Consider the following 17,645-nt stretch of genomic DNA (forward strand, 5'->3'; position numbering starts at 1 on the left):
TATTAATGGCTTTCTGTCCTGTGGACCTAATGTCTATGGCTGTCTGTGTGACACTCATTCCAACATGGAGAAGAACCCTTGCATTCAGAGTAGTGCTTTGAAATCAGGCCTCTATGCCACAGGTATTTTTTCAGTTTCCATTAAGAGCAGTTAAAAATTCACTTTAAGATGAAAACTTTTACTTCCATAAATTATCTACATGGTAGCAGGATTAGCATATGAATAATTAGAAGGAACTCAACATAGTTCTCATTTATACATTTCTGAATAAAACCAACTTTGATTTAAATTAATTAGTAATTGCTTATTCTTGTTATTTTGATAACTGTCAGTTAAGATGTAGATTCAAATGTCATATTATTTAAATATACTTCATTCTAATTTGAGCTTATTACTAATGTCTCTCTTTTCATACTTAGCTCTTCTGTTCATAGTTTTAGAGTTCAAGGCTCTAGATAATTATTCTTTATTTATAGAAAATAACAATTCACCTGTTTATTTTTTCTTTTCTTTATGTGAATGCTTAAAATGCTATAGTAAATTATCTTTTCTAAGATTTATGAGGAAATGTTTTCTATGATGTGGTAATGTTCCAACTTCACCTGCTTATTTTCTGTATTATATTGATTTGTTTTAGTTTTCAAACTTCATCTTGCCCATAGGCCATGATAAATATTTATATAGAAATATATATTTCGCTCTTCCTGTAAGCGGCCAGAGGTCACCTGCCAAGATGGTTCGCTACTCTCTTGACCCAGAAAACCCCACAAAATCATGCAAATCAAGAGGGTCAAACCTTCGTGTTCACTTTAATAACACCCGGGAAACTGCCCAGGCCATCAAGGGAATGCATATCCACAAAGCCACCAAGTATCTGAAGGATGTCACCTTAAAGAAGCAATGTGTGCCATTCCGGCGGTATAATGGTGGAGTTGGTAGGTGCGCCCAGGCCAAACAGTGGGGCTGGACACAGGGTCGGTGGCCAAAAAAGAGTGCTGAATTTTTGCTGCACATGCTTAAAAATGCTGAGAGTAACGCTGAACTTAAGGGTTTAGACGTAGATTCTCTAGTCATTGAACACATCCAGGTGAACAAGGCACCTAAGATGCGCCGACGAACCTACAGAGCTCATGGCCGGATTAACCCATACATGAGCTCCCCCTGCCACATTGAGATGATCCTCACTGAGAAGGAACAGATCGTTCCAAAGCCAGAAGAGGAGGTTGCACAGAAGAAAAAGATATCCCAGAAGAAACTGAAGAAACAAAAACTCATGGCCCGGGAATAAATTCAGCATAAAATAAAGGCAGATAAAGTAAAAAAAAAAAAAAAAAAAAAAAAAAAAAAAAAAAAAAAAAAAAGAAATATATATTTCAATAATGCATTTACTACTTATTGTATTTTTGACTTTTAGTACGTACTGAGGATTTTAACATAAAATCTTCATATTCTCCATATAAATTTAGAATTACTGGTATTTAAAAGTACCTATTTTCAAATAATATTACCATACTAAAGTATGGTATTGTTTAATCTGCTTGATATGTGGTCTCCTTTGTAATGCTGACTGGCCTGCCACTCACTTTGAAGACCATACTAACTTTGAATTAATACAGACTAGCCTGCCTCTGATTTCCAAATTCTGGAAGAAAAGGAGTGTGTCATCAAGACCTGACTAAAATATGTTTTTTAAAACTTAACTGCTTCAAATCTTCTACCAATACTTAAATGCTAATATATAATTAGTTATATTTTAATGTTTTCTAGAATCCAGTATTTAAAAGTGCTTCCTATTATTTTGAATATTAACGATGAAGCAGTGGTGTTGTACATTATCTTACAAGATTAAATTTGTACATAAATTTAACATGCATGTATTTTATATGTATGCATTATGTATATGATTTAATGTGCATGAGTATTTACCTGCTGGAATATATGTATATGAGACACTTTATGTGTGGTGCACAGAAAAGACAGTAGAGGTGATCAGATCAACTGGAACTAAAGTTGCATATTGTTATGAACCATCATATGGGAGATAGATGCTAAATATAGGTCCCCTGTAAAAGACTAAGTTCTATTGGCTACTGACCCATTTCTCCATCCTCTATTTACCTTGATGATTTTCCCTTCCTTTTAGTTATATTTTACATAACAGATTTCACTCTATTTTCAGGGGTATGGCTTGATTATCAGTCTTCAGTAGTTTAATGTTGCACTTTATTTGAAATCAGAAGATCACCTTCAGTTCAATACTGAAAATAGCTGTCATGTGTATTTATCACACTACTTCTTTTATTTAATTGAGAACTCTTTAAATAATGTGTATGAGAGAGACAGAGAGAGGGAAAGGGAGAAGGCGTGAGAGAGACATTATACAAGCCTTCATCTGCTTAGTCACAGTGTAACCCTAATGTATTTTATTATTTTAGGGCTCCTATGAAAATTAACTATTTCCCTGATTTATTCATCAATATATTTGCCGTTTGTAGGCTACTAATTTTTGTGAGTTAACTTTGCATCCTAGAACTTTGCTAAAGGTGTTTATCAGATATAGATATTTCACAGTGGAATCTTTTGGTTCTGTTTTTAAAAACATATCCTGCGCAAATAAGAAAATTTTATTTCTTCTTTTTCTATTTATATCTTCTTGATTTCATTCAGTTATTTTATTGCTCTAAGAGTTCAATTATTATGTTAAATAGGTAGAGAAAGTAATATTCTTGTCTTGTTCCAGAGCTTAGTGAGAATTGTTTCTCTCAGTTTAGGATGATGTTGGCTATGGGCTTGTTGTAAATTGCCTTCTTATTCTGAGGTATATGCCTTGGATCATTGGCCTTTCCAGTATTATAATCATGAAGGGATTCTGGATTTTGTCAAATGATTTTCTTTGGAAATAATGAGATTATGTGATTTTTGTCTTTTATTCTGTTTTTGTAATAGATTACATTTATTGATTTATGTACATGAAACATCCCTGTCTTGATCCAATTTTCATTTAGTAGTGAGTCATTCATGTCCAAAGGGTTACTAGACTGTCTGCCATTTCAGCTGTTTATCCAGCTTCAATTTATGGTAGCCAGGAAGGCTGTAGGTTGTTATTTTTATTTTCTTATATCTATTGGTATTCGTTTTCTGTCCTAATGTGTGGTCAATTTTTGAAGAAGTTCCATGGACTACAGAGAATATACTACAAAGTATATTCTCTAGTGTTTCAATGGAATGTTCTTTACTTTGGTCCACTAGCATTGCTCCATTTAGATTTTGTCTGGATGTCCTGTCTATTTGATTAGGTATTAAAGTTATCCACTCCATCTGTGTTAGAATCAACATATGATTTTTTAGCTGTGATAGCATTACTTTTAGGAATGTTTTGAATTGCAGTGGTTTCTTGGTAGATATTTTCCTCTAATATGTACCTATTTGATTGATTTTGGTTTCATATCTATTTTGTCAGATATGAAATATTTACAGCTCCGCCCCATTTTTGGTGCCATTTCCTTGGGATAATTTTTTCTTTCTTTTACTTAATTGTGATGGCTTTCTTTGATGGTAAGGTGTGCTTCATGGATGCAACAGAAATATGGGTCTTGTTCTGTGATTTTTAACTAGGCATTTGAGATCAATAATATGAAGTATTATTAATGAGAAGTGTTCATTAATTCCTGTTAGTTTGTTGTAGTATGGCCTCATATCATTTGCATAAACTATTTGGAATTGTTTTTCCTTATACCCTTTAGACCTAATTAACCTCTTCTTAAGAGTGAATGAAGTTTTCCTTCTAGATGCTTTCTGTGAAGCTGGATGGAAAGATAGAAACTACTTAATTTATTTTTTTCTCGATCATTTCTTTCTTCATTGATTATGAATGATTTTGGTGTTTATAGTAGTGTTGGCTGGATTCTGTGGTCTCTCAGATGTTGTAGATCATCCACACAGGCCCTTCGGGCATTAAAGGTTCTCCATTGATGTTAGTTATTATTCTAATTGTCATGACTTTATATGCAACTTACTTTTTTTCCCTTGTCTTCTTTTTTGAATAACTACTTTTCTCTTTATGGTTGAATTTTTTATTTTTTTAAACAGTTTTTTAAATTAGGTATTTTCTTCATTTACATTTCAAATGTTACCACAAAAGTCTGCCATACCCTCCCCCCACCTAATCCCCTACCCACCCACTCCCACTTCTTGGCCCTGGTGTTCCCCTGTACTGAGGCATATAAGGTTTGCAAGACCAAGGAGCTTCTCATCCCACTGATGGCCAACTAGGCCATCTTCTGATACATATGCAGCTAGAGACACGAGCTCTCGGGATACTGGTTAGTTCATATTGTTGTTCCACCTATAGGGTTGCATACACCTTTAGCTCCCTGGATACTTTCTCTAGCTCCTCCATTGGGGGCCAAGTGTTCCATCCAATAGCTGACTGTGAGCATCCACTTCTGTGTTTGCTAGGCCCTGGCATAGTCTCACAAGAAACACCTATATCAGGATCCTTTCACCAAAATCTTGATGTTGTTTGCAATGGTGTCAGCATTTGGAAGCTGATTATGGTATGGATTCCCGGGTATGGCAGTCTCTAGATGGTTCATCATTTCATCTCAGCTGCATACTTTGTCTCTGTAACTCCTTCCATGGGTGTTTTATTCCCAATTCTAAGAAGGGGCAAATTGTCCACACTTTGGTCTTCGTTCTTCTTGAGTTTCATGTGTTTTACAAATTGTATCTTGTATCTTGGGTATTCTAAGTTTCTGAGCTAATATCCACTTATCAGTGAGTACATATCATGTGAGTTCTTTTGTGATTGGGTTACCTCACTCAGGATGAGGCCCTCTAGGTCCATCCATTTAACTAGGAATTTCATAAATTCATTCTTTTTTTAGTTGAGTAGTACTCCATTGTGTAAATGTACCACATTTTCTGTATCCATTCCTCTGTTGAGGGGCATCTGGGTTCTTTCCAGGTTCTGGCTATTATAAATAAAGCTGCTATGAACATAGTGGAGCATGTGTCCTTCCTACCAGTTGGAACATCTTCTGGATATATGCCCAGGAGAGGTATTGTGGGATCCTCTGGTAGTACTATGTCCAATTTTCTGAGGAACCGCCAGACTGATTTCCAGAGTGGTTTTACAAGCTTGAAATCCCACCAGCAATGGAGGAGTGTTCCTCTTTCTCCACATCCACGCCAGCATCTACTGTCACCTGAATTTTTGATCTTAGCCATTCTGACTGGTGTGAGGTGGAAACTCAGGTTTGTTTTGATTTGCATTTCCCTGATGATTGAGGATGCTGAACATTTTTTCAGGTACATCTCAGCCATTCGGTATTCCTCAAGTGAGTATTCTTTGTTTAGCCCTGAGCCCTGTTTTTTAATGGGGTTATTTGAATTTTTTGGAGTCTACCTTCTTGAGTTCTTTATATATACTGGATATTAGTCCCCTATCTGATTTAGGACAGGTAAAGATCCTTACCCAATCTGTTGCTGGCCTCTTTGTCTTATTGATGGTGTCTTTTGCCTTGCAGAAGCTTTGCAACTTTATGAGGTCCTATTTATCGATTCTTGATCTTACAGCACAAGCCATTGCTGTTCTATTCAGGAATTTTCCCCTAGTACCCATATCTTTGAGGCTTTTCCCCACTTTCTCCTCTATAAGTTTCAGTGTCTCTGGTTTTATATGGAGTTCCTTGATCCACTTAGATTTGACCTTAGTACAAGGAGATAGGAATGGATCAAATCGCATTCTTCTACATGATAACCGCCAGTTGTGCCAGCTCCATTTGTTGAAAATGCTGTCTTTTTTCAACTGGATGGTTTTAGCTCCCTTGTCAAAGATCAGAAGTTCTAGCCAGAGCAATTCGACAACAAAGGGAGATAGAGGAAGAAGTCAAAATATCACTTTTTGCAGATGATATGATAGTATATATTAATGACCCTAAAAATTCCACCACAGAACTCCTAAACCTGATAAACAGCTTCAGTGAAGTAGCTGGATATAAAATTAACTCAAACAAGTCAATGACCTTTCTCTACACAAACTATAAACAGGCTGAGAAAGAAATTAGGGAAACAGCACCCTTCACAATAGTCACAAATAATATAAAATACCTTGGCGTGACTCTAACTAAGAAAGTGAAAGATCTGTATGATAAGACCTTCAAGTCTCCGAAGAAAGAAATTAAAGAAGATATCAGAAAATGGAAAGATCTCCCATGCTCGTGGTTTGGCAGGATCAATATAGTAAAAATGGCTATCTTCCCTTGCCATTTTTAATAAACTTTATTCTATACATTTGTGTTCTTATAATCATATATCATTCAGAGATTTTTTTTGGTACTTTCTATTTGGTATTCTGTATTTCTCTTTACCTCAATAAGCATAACTTTCTTTGGATTGGGAACGTTATTTTCTTTAAACTATTTTTTGTATATTTGATCGGGAAAATTTCTACTTCCTCTATATCTATTGTTTGTAGATTTGGTATCTTCATAGAGTTCTAGACTTACTAATTTGTTTTGTGTCTTGAAGTTTTTAGATTTAATATTTTCTTTGACTGAGCTACCCATTTCTTGTACTTTGTCTTCAACTCTTGAAGTTGCTTCCTTCCTTTCTTTTATTAATTTATTCATTTATTTGTTTGTTTGTTTGCTTTTGAGGTGTACTTCTTAGATTCATGTTTAGGTTCCTAAGTTTTTCATTTCCAGCTTTATTTCAGTTAGGCTTTTCTTTATCAATTCTGTATTTCTTTGTTATATTCAACTTTTATATATTGAATGATTTTAATTTATTATTTTCAACTGTTTGTTGAAAATACTCCTGACTGCAAGCATAAAGTCAGTTGTTCTGGCTCAAACTTTTCTCTAAGCTGACTGACTCAATCTGGCTTCACTCAGGTTATGATTGAATTACTGTGCTTGATCTCAACAAACTCTAGTAATTTGTTCTAATATTCTGGCTTCTTCTTATTTTCTGGCTTCATCTGCCTCTGTTGACCTGCACTGTGAATTCAGAAATGAACTCAACTCCACTGCCCCGGACTCACTGCACTGACTCCTGACTGACTGCACCAAACTCAACTCCAATCAACAAAACTGACTCTCTCTCTCTCTCTCTCTCTCTCTCTCTCTCTCTCTCTCTCTCTCTCATTCCCTGCATGGCTCTTAAATAGCTTCCTCCACCTCTGTCCTTTTATCTTAAGAGGTGGGAAAAAAAAAGAGAAAGGTGGGCAGGTGGGCATGGGCATCCTATCTCTGACTTGTTCTGTCAGATCTTTCCCTGATTCATCACATGTCTTCCCCTCAATTAGACTTTGCTTACAAACATGGCTGCTTACTTCTACAAAGTAACCTTACCTACATTGCATGCAATTAATAGTGTTGCAAAGGGTGTGTCTGTATTCCATCCAGAGGGATTAAAATTCCTCTACTATTAAGCCATTTATTCATATTTTCAAGATCCTCTGTTACAACTCTAGTTGACAGCATTAACCTAGGAGAATGGAGCCTAAAAATGAGGCAGATTAAAGTGTCATGCAATAGCCAACTTTATTTAGGGCATCTGATAATTTACATTTTGAGAATATTTTGAGGGTTAAGAAGATTGTAATAAGCAAAATTTAGATGAGTTCAAGCTTTATACATTCTGAAGGGCAAGGGCACATGAATTTAGGCTGTATATAGTCACCAGGACAACCCATGCTTAGAAACATCATCTGAATAATAATAGAAAGATGATGGATAATCTGAAACCAACATTCTCCTATTTGTTAAAGGGGCAGGGAGGCACATTCCAAGAATAATTCCAAGACTTTTGTTTCCTTGGAACTTTCTCACAAGCTCTCAAATTTCTCCTCACATAGCTTCACATTCTTGAACTGTGTTCTGATAGTCCTCAAACATACTCATAGCTGTTACTTTTAAGTCACTTGTGCTTCATTAAATTTTCTTGCTTAGAGCCTATTACATAAGGTTTGCTGGCTTCTAAAGAAGGTACATTGTCTAGGATGAAATGATCTGTATGTTTATGCAAGCATGAATATGAGAGAGAGAGAGAGAGAGAGTGTGTGTGTGTGTGTGTTTAACTTCTGTTCCATCAGAATTTTTGTTACTTAGAAAACTATCAATAGAAGTATATTTTTATATTACAACAACAGTTATGCCATAACATTTTTATTTATTTATTTTACTAGATATTTTCTTTATTTACATTTCAAGTGTTATCCTCTTCCTAGTTTCCCCTCTAAAAATCCCCTATCCTCTCCCTCCTCCCCCTGCTCTCCAACCCACCCACTCCTGCTTCCTGGCCCAGGCATTCCCCTATACTGGGGCATAGAACCTTCACAGCACCAAGGGCTTCTCTTCCCATTGATGACCAACTAGGCCATTCTCTGCTACATACGCAGCTAGAGTCATGAGTCCCACCATATTTCCTTTGATGGGTGGTTTAGTCCCCGGGAACTCTGGGGTACTGGTTAGTTCATATTGTTGTTCCTCCTATGGGGTTGCAAACCCCTTCAGCTCCTTGCGTACTTTCTCTAGCTCCTTCCTTGGCGACCCTGTGCTCAGTTCAATGGATGGCTGAGAGCATCCACTTCTGTATTTGCTAGGCACTGGCAGAGCATCTCAGGAGACAGCTTTATCAAGCTCCTGTCAGCTAGCTCTTGTTGGCATTTGCAATACTGTCTGGTTTTGGTGGTTGTTTATGGGATGGATCCCCAAACAAGTGTAGTGGTATATTTGAAAACAATAGGACTTTCTAATTATAAAATTGACTTTGCTTGCTGTCTTAATCAGGGTTTCTATTCTTGCACAAACATTGTGACCAACAAACAAGATGAGGATGAAAAGGTTTATTCATCTTACACTTCCATACTGCTGTTCATCACCAAAGGAAGTCAGGACTGGAACTCAAGCAAGTTAGAGTGGAACACCCCAGAGTATTGGAGATGTCAGTACCATGGGATAATCACCAAGGACAGCAGCTGTAGTGGAGTGGATCAACCTGAGCTTAGAATGCTACAGAGGACAGAGCTGGAGAAGTGATGCCAGTCCTTAGGAGGAGCCCAAAAGATCAAGTGGAATCCCAAACACTGAAACAAGAAGGTGTAACATTGAAATTACCTTGGATACTCAAAGAATGGATTTATATCCAAGTGGGTTCTACCCCTACTTCTGGTACCAATTTGTCTTAATCAGGGTTTCTATTCCTGGACAAAACATCATGACTGTACTGGCTAGTTTTGTGTCAACTTGACACAGCTGGAGTTATCACAGAGAAAGGAGCTTCAGTCGAGGAAATGCCTCCATGAGATCCAACTGTAAGGCATTTTCTCAATTAGTGATCAAGGGGGAAAGGCCCCTTGTGGGTGGGACCATCTCTGGGCTGGTAGTCTTGGGTTCTATAAGAGAGCAGGCTGAGCAAGCCAGGTGAGGCAAGCCAGTAAAGAACATCCCTCCATGGCCTGTGCATCAGCTCCTGCTTCCTGACCTGCTTGAGTTCCAGTCCTGGCTTCCTTGGTGATGAACAGCAGTATGGAAGTGTAAGCCGAATAAACCCTTTCCTCCCCAACTTGTTTCTTGGTCATGATGTTTGTGCAGGAATAGAAACCCTGACTAAGACAAATTGGTACCAGCAGAGTGGGGTATTCCTGTGACAACCTGACCATGTTCTGGGGAGGACTGTGGAAGGACTTTGGAACTTTGGGCTTGAAGATCCATCCATTGTTAAGAGCTCTGTCAGATGTTGTGTAGGAGCTTGGAAGATAATGTTGAGAACACTGCAGAAGATGGAGGTCTGGTTTGTGAAATTTCAGAGGGAAAATTAAAGACTCTTTTCAGGGCCATTGCTGTTTTGATTGTGAAGATTCTGTAGTTCTGGTTAGCTGGGGCTGAAGAATCAGCTGTGATTAACAAGATACCAGAACTACTAAAGCAAAAACTTTGCATTACTGGGACTATTGATGCTGGTTAGCTGGAGCTAAGAAATTAGCGGTGATTAAGAAGAGACCAGCATCATTGAAGTGACATCTTCTGGGAAGTGTTTTCTGAGAGCACAGTGGCTGCGTTCCAGATATAGCCAAAGTTGTACCTTGTGCTCTGGCTGGACTTGGTAATGTGTAAGGGTCACCCAGGTGGTACTGGTTTTGAAGGCATGAAGGAGTTGAGCAGAGCAGCTGAGGCTTGGCACTGTGAGAGGCCATGGAAGGCCATTGGTGAAAGTGCAGCCTCAGTTGCAATTGATGGCCCAGGACTGAAGGGGTCATGCAGTGTTTTGGAGATGCCAGTACCATGAGATGACCACCAAGAGCAGCAGCAGCAGTGGAGTAGAGGCATCTGGAGCCTAGAGGACGACCCGTGTGCTACAAAGGGCATGGCTGGAGAAGTGACCCAAGCCCTTGGAGGAGCCCAGAAGATCGTGAGTTGGATCCCAGACATTGGACGGTTGGAGATTGATTTTTGCTTTTGATTGTGACTGTGCCCTGATATTTACCCTCTTGAAGGAAGAAACTGTTTTAGTGGAGCCCACAGTTAAGAGACTTTTAATTGTAAAAAGACTTTGGATTTTAAAAGAGATGGATATTTTAAAGAGACTGAAATTTTAAGAATATGTAAAGACTGTGGGACTTTTAAAGTTATTTAGATCTTGGGGATGAATAAGATTGTAAGGGTTGAGGCTTACTAGTGATGTTTTTGTGTGTCAAGTTGACAAGGGGTCAATTGTACTGGCTAGTTTTGTGTCAACTTGACACAGCTGGAGTTATCACAGAGAAAGGAGCTTCAGTTGAGGAAATGCCTCCATGAGATCCAACTGTAAGTCATTTTCTCAATTAGTGATCAAGGGGGAAAGGCCCCTTGTGGGTGGGACCATCTCTGGGCTGGTAGTGTTGGGTTCTATAAGAGAGCAGGCTGAGCAAGCCAGGTGAGGCAAGCCAGTAAAGAACATCCCTCCATGGCCTGTGCATCAGCTCCTGCTTCCTGACCTGCTTGAGTTCCAGTCCTGGCTTCCTTGGTGATGAACAGCAGCATGGAAGTGTAAGCCGAATAAACCCTTTCCTCCCCAACTTGTTTCTTGGTCATGATGTTTGTGCAGGAATAGAAACCCTGACTAAGACAATGACCAAGAAGCAAGTTGGGGAGGAAAGGGTTTATTCAGCTTACACTTTCCACATTGCTGTTGATCACCAAAGGATGCAGGACTGGAATTCAAGCAAGCCAGTAAGTAACATTCCTCCATGGCCTCTGCATCAGCTCCTGCTTCCTGACCTGCTTTGTTAAATGGTCTATGGCTCTTATGGGGAGCATTTCAACACAAGTGGCATATCTTCTTATAATCTCTCTCCCCCAACCCTTCTCTCTTTTTGCATGTGTGTATATATATAAACATAAATTTATATCTTTAACTGAGTATAATTTTAAATAATTATAAAATAATGCAATTCCTTTAAACTTTATCAAATATCCTTGGTTTTATTTTTCTCTTCTCTCTTTTTTCTTGTGAACTGATTTCCTTTGCCCTTCCCACAAATAGAGTCTGCTTCCCATTTTCTTCTATTTTCTCATTTAGGCAGGAGCAATATCTCAGCCATTGAAAGCTATTTTCATAATCAAAACCAACCAACAACCCTTAACCATTAAGATGCTAAATATAATCGATATTTATAACTCAATAAACAAAAAATTTATTTAAATTGTTTAACATTGTCATATGTGTGTGTGTGCAATCTGTCAGAAGGACGTCTGTTTCAATAATACCATCAAGGCTGTTAATTCTGTTATTTTTGTGTCTGTTACTCTACCTTTGGACTGGCAATGAAGGTCCCCTACAAACAAGAAAAAAAAAAACTACATGATTTTTCTACATTATTGGATCCTAGAATAACTTTGAAGAAATATTAAGTTTCAAGAACGATTTTTTGATTATCATAGAACCTAAGTAGAAAGTTCTATGTGAACTTCTTCAGAATTTTTATCAGTTAGTAAGTCAAAATTAATTTCAATTTATATAGCTATGTTGAACAAAATTCAGTATAAAATGTGCTGGTGAAATCTTATCATGGTTGTGTAAAGAGAAGCAAGAAAACATACCAATTCCAGAGTAAAATGATTTATTCTCTTTGAACTCTGTGATAGTTAGATCACAAATCAGTTAAGCAAATAAAATATGTTTTGTTATAGTTGGCTAGAGAGAACACGAACATGTATGGAGTAGCTAGTAATTTAAGATGAAGAAAACAAAATATGTGACAAACTGCTAAAGTGATACAATATTTTTGAGGAGAAAATATTCCTAAATGAAGATGGGAAACAACAATACAATAAGTAGCAAATGAAATTAGCAAATATTAGGAATTATTGTGAAATTCGACTGATCCATGCAGTTAAAATCTAAACCCAACCACATAATTTAAATATAAATCATGCTAACCTTGTTTGTAGCTTATGTAACCCTTTAGAAAATTTTGCATTCTTAGACTCAGCCCAGGTTACAGTAACATCCTGCCAAGTATTTTCTCAGTATGACCAACTTTACCATTAAAAATTGAATGTTTGCTTACTTATGACACATTTCTCAGGATTAGATCATTCTGATTATGTTCCATGATTATTATTGTCTTCTAGAGTTTTTAGATGTTTTGACATATCTTTGCTGATTTTACTTTTCTAAACTTCTAGAGGTTATTTAAAAACACATAACTAAATTCGGTGGACCATTTAATGCATTGTATTGTCATTTGTATTAACTATACTAGCTGAAGCTGACTTTTAGAAATTTAATTATATTCTTTTTTATAACCAAGCTATCTACTAGCATTACTTAGCATATTCAATTTTTTGGATATTCTATTTTTTATGTAGTTATTGTAGCTTCACATTTTAACCTCTCAGAGAACAGACAAGATGGTCTTAAAAAATGAGATGATGGAATCAAGTAAGAGGAATGAAAAAGAAAGCACAAAACAATGGGAATTATATTTTTGCTGTGAAGTAGAATATTGGTGGTTTTTCTTCAATTTAATTTTATAGCTGTAGTAGTAATTCCTGTAGAACATTTCAGAACCATTTTTCACAATTAAATTGTATAATAAGATTTTTCTTCTTTGTAATTGAAGAAATATTAAGTTATGGTTATATTTTATATAATTATTAAAAATTGAACTCACTTTAGTACTTGAATTTTGTTATACCATAAAGAAATTGGAATCATAAAATGTTACAGGGCTATTTTATTAAATATTAATTTATGGTTGTTATTTGTATTTGTGATAGATTTTAGGTAGAAACTGAGTAAAACTTTATTATTATGAGTTATTTAATGAGCTTTAGAAATATTTTAAAATATTTTCACATCCAAAGCATTTATTGTGGCAAGCAATCCTTGGGATAAGTAAGAATCACTTATACAAGCATTATTAGAAGGTTTTCCAGTCTCTGGATGGTCCATCATTTCGTGTTAGCTCCAAACTTTGTCTCTGTAACTCCTTCCATGAGTATTTTGTTCCCTATTCTAAGGAGGAATGATATCCACTTATCAGTGAGTGCTTATTAAGTGACTTCTTTTGTGATTGGGTTACCTCACTAAGGATGATATCTTCCAGATATATTCATTTGCCCACAAATTTCATACAGAAGTGGATGCTCACAGTCATCTATTGGATGGAACACAGGGCCCCCAATGGAGGAGCTAGAGAAAGTACCCAAGGAGCTGAAGGGGTCTGCAACCCTATAGATAGAACCACAATATGAACTAACCAGTATCCCCTGAGCTCGTGTCTCTAGCTACATATGTAGCAGAAGATGGCCTAGTTGGCCATCATTGGGAAGAGAGGCCCCTAGGTTTTGCAAACTTTATATGCCCTAGTACAGGGGAATACCAGGGCCAAGAATGGGAGTGGGTGGGTAGGGGAGCAGGGCAGAGGGAGGGTATAGGGAACTTTCAGGATAGCATTCGAAATGTAAATAAAGAAAATATCTAATAAAAAGAAGAAGAAGAAGAAGAAGAAGAAGAAGAAGAAGAAGAAGAAGAAGAAGAAGAAGAAGAAGCAGAAGCAGAAGCAGAAGCAGAAGCAGAAGCAGAAGCAGAAGCAGAAGAAGAAGAAGAAGAAGAAGAAGAAGAAGAAGAAGAAGAAGAAGAAGAAGAGAAGAAGAAAAGAAGAAAAGAAGAAGAAGAAGAAAAGAAGAAGCAGAAGCAGAAGAAGAAGAAGAAGAAGAAGAAGAAGAAGAAGAAGAAAAGACGAAGAAGAAGAAGAAAAGAAGAAAAGACGAAGAAGAAGAAGAAAAGAAGAAGAAGAAGAAGAAGAAGAAAAGAAGAAGAAGAAGAAAAGAAGAAGAAGAAGAAGAAGAAGAAGAAGAAGAAAAGAAGAAGAAGAAGAAGAAGAAAAGAAGAAAAAGAAGAAGAAGAAGAAGAAGAAGAAGCAGAAGCAGAAGATGAAGAAGAAGAAGAAGAAGAAGAAGAAGAAGAAGAAGAAGAAGAAGAAGAAGAAGAAGAAGAAGAAGAAGAAGAAGAAGAAAAGAAAAGAAGAAGAAGAAGAAAAGAAGCAGAAGCAGAAGCAGAAGCAGAAGCAGAAGCAGAAGAAGAAGAAGAAGAAGAAGAAGAAGAAGAAGAAGAAGAAGAAGAAGAAGAAGAAGAAAAGAAGAAGAAGAAGAAGAAGAAGAAGAAAAGAAGAAGAAGAAGAAGAAGAAGAAGAAGAAGAAGAAGAAGAAGAAGAAGAAGAAGAAGAAGAAGAAGAAGGTTTTCCAGTGTAAGATTTTGTCTCTAGGAAGAAAAAAAAATATTTATCCTTTTTGCTGGCCATTACAATAGGCAGTAAATTAAACTCTTTAACCATGAATTCATCAGAAAGACGCACAAGAACAAAATAAATAAGCATTAAACCATGACGGCAGTGCTAATGTTGAGTTACCCAACTTCCTTTCCCATGATATTAGAGAGAAAAAAACACAAAGTACTGTTCAAAGAAAACTTTCACAGGTCTTAGTCAAAGAGCTTTTCACTGTTTAGTTTTTATTTTTATAAAATTATTTATGAATCGTAACTGTTTCCAAAAATGTATACACACTGGTATATTAAGGTTAATTAATTTAGTTAAACAGTTGCTTAATCATTTTTTGGCATTGGTGCAATTATTGAATTACTTTCTTTTTCTAGATCTAAGTCATAAATATGTCACTATTAAGTAACATAGTTTTGCCAATAGTCTTGTAGAAATGTTAAATTTGGTGTTAATAATATCAGGCCCAGAAACTGAAAGAACTGAACCACATTTAATTATTATGGGTATATATGCACAAGGGATATCAATCTTTAATTTTCTTTTTATCCTATCTTTATCTGGTTTAGATGTCAAGGTAACGCTGGATTCATAAAAAGAGTTTGAATGTATTCCCTTCTTTTCTATTTTATTGAACTATTTCTCCTTAATAAGCTTTTCATAGTAAAAGTCCTTTCATCATACATAGGGAGCAAGACTACCTTTATAGCATTTTAATACAGCATGCTTGCACTGGGTGGGGTAGTATAGACCTTTATCTGTCCCAACGAAGATAGAAGAAGGAAGATTTTGAGTTTCAGGCCAAGTTGAGCTACTCATCCTGTTCCTATCTCAAACACCAAAGACAGGCCCTAAGGTGTTAGTTATGACCACTATGATACCTTGTCAGGTCAGTTATTATTGAATCTCTGAGCTCATAGCTGGGTAATATTTCTGATTGTTCTTCTCCAGTAGCATACAAAGAACCTTGCAGGTCAGTATCACCTTGATATATCAAAATTCTATAACTAAGTATGTCATATCTTCACCAATAGGATACATATCAAAGAGTTCTTGAGGATAACCAGTAACATTTATGAAAGCCTGCTACATTTGAGTATTTGAAGATATATTGGATCCTATTACCCAGCAACACTCAAAGAGTTTCTGGCTCTGGAATTCATTACCCTGTGGTGTCCAGTATATACATATATATATATATATATATATATATATATATATATATATATATATATATATATATATATCCTGTCATAACGTGATATCACTCTCTTTTTATGTATGTATGTATGTATGTATGTATGTATGTATGTATGTATGTATCTTTCTGTGTGTCTGCCAATAAAACTATCATTTATCTATCTATTGTCTATCTCATATACATATGAAAATTTCTACAGGAATAGTTAGGCTTGCATGTGATATTTCCAAAAGATTTTATTTTTTTGTTTTTATTATTGTTATTTATTACATATTTCCTCCTCTATTATACCCTCAGAATTTTTACCCCAAGTAAATTAACCCTTTGTGTCCTATCATTCCTATTTAACTCATTCATGCTCCATGAGATGAAAAACATTCCTCACATCATTGTCTAGCTGGATTAGTTCTTTGAATCCTCCCTCCATGTACCATTTTTAACTTCACAGATGTAGCCCAGGTCTCACACCCAATACTCTAGTCTATTTTGAATAACCTGCTGTGCTTCAAGCAACTTCTAAGTTTCATCTAGTACCTGACCTACCTATATACCTGATCTGTAGGTCCTTCTGATACTGCATACATTTTATTTAACCAGTCAGACTCTGTGCATTTTTCTCCAGGGTTTTATTCCATGAGTCATGAGTCTGACTTATTCTTCCTTCTGTGCATTTCTCCAAAGCCCAGCTCTACCCGATACTTTATGCTTCAATAGGGACACACATTCTGTACATCAGCCCAGTATCCTCTGTCTGTCTGACTTCATTCAACGTCAGCAATATCCGAATCCTAGGTCCAAATACACCTACGTATCCTCTCCTCTATCCCAACCTGTCTGTAACAGAGGCAGAGCCAAAAGAGAAATACACACACCCAGATTTCATCATAAAACAACAAACAATGAAAGTTTAAGGCATTTCACTATAAAAACTAGCAGTCTTATAAAAATGTTTGCCAATGACAGCTACATGGATATATCCATGAACACAGAATATAAAAGACTAATCATCAGGTTTAAAGATAATTCAAAAATTTAAACAAAACACAAGAAAATAACTGAATGAACTTACAGAGATGGAACTTAAAGAGAGTAGATGCCTGACTGATGCCCAAGAAAACAAGCATAAAGATGATGGAAATGATGAAAACAATCTAGGACCTGAAAGTATAACTCAATAATATGAAGAAAGCTTAGAGAGGATTAGAGCTGAAATTAAGATGGAACTGACCAACCCAATAACCTAGATAGAAACTCTTACAAGTAGACTTTATTAAGTGGACAATAGACTATCAGGACCCAAAGATAGACAAGATAATTAAAGGCTTAAAACAGGAAAGGAGTATAGAGGAAATGTGGTACACCACGAAGGGAACAAACCTATAAGGTTTTTTTTTTTCAATAAATAAAGGATAAGAGTCCTAGGTTAATGGCCTGGAACAGATGCTCAATATCCCCAAAATAAGGAAAGACACACCCACATAAATACAACAATCACAAAGAACACAAAATAGACAAGAACAGAAAAGAAAATCCCTACAGCATAGTATAGTTAAAACACTTAGTATATATAACAAAGAAAGTGTGATAAAAAGTGCAAGAGAAAAAAATCACGAGTTTCATATAAACCAGAATAACAGCTGATTCCTCAATGAAAACTTTGAAAGTAAGGAGAGC

The 17,645-nt window shown here is 36.3% G+C and overlaps 1 pseudogene; it reads left to right on the top strand.

Annotated features, from left to right (window-relative positions):
• On the top strand, positions 699-1,321 carry Rpl17-ps3 (ribosomal protein L17, pseudogene 3; annotated as a pseudogene).

Source organism: Mus musculus, chromosome 12 (genome assembly GCF_000001635.26).
Source record: "Mus musculus strain C57BL/6J chromosome 12, GRCm38.p6 C57BL/6J".
Taxonomy (NCBI): Eukaryota; Metazoa; Chordata; class Mammalia; order Rodentia; family Muridae; genus Mus; species Mus musculus.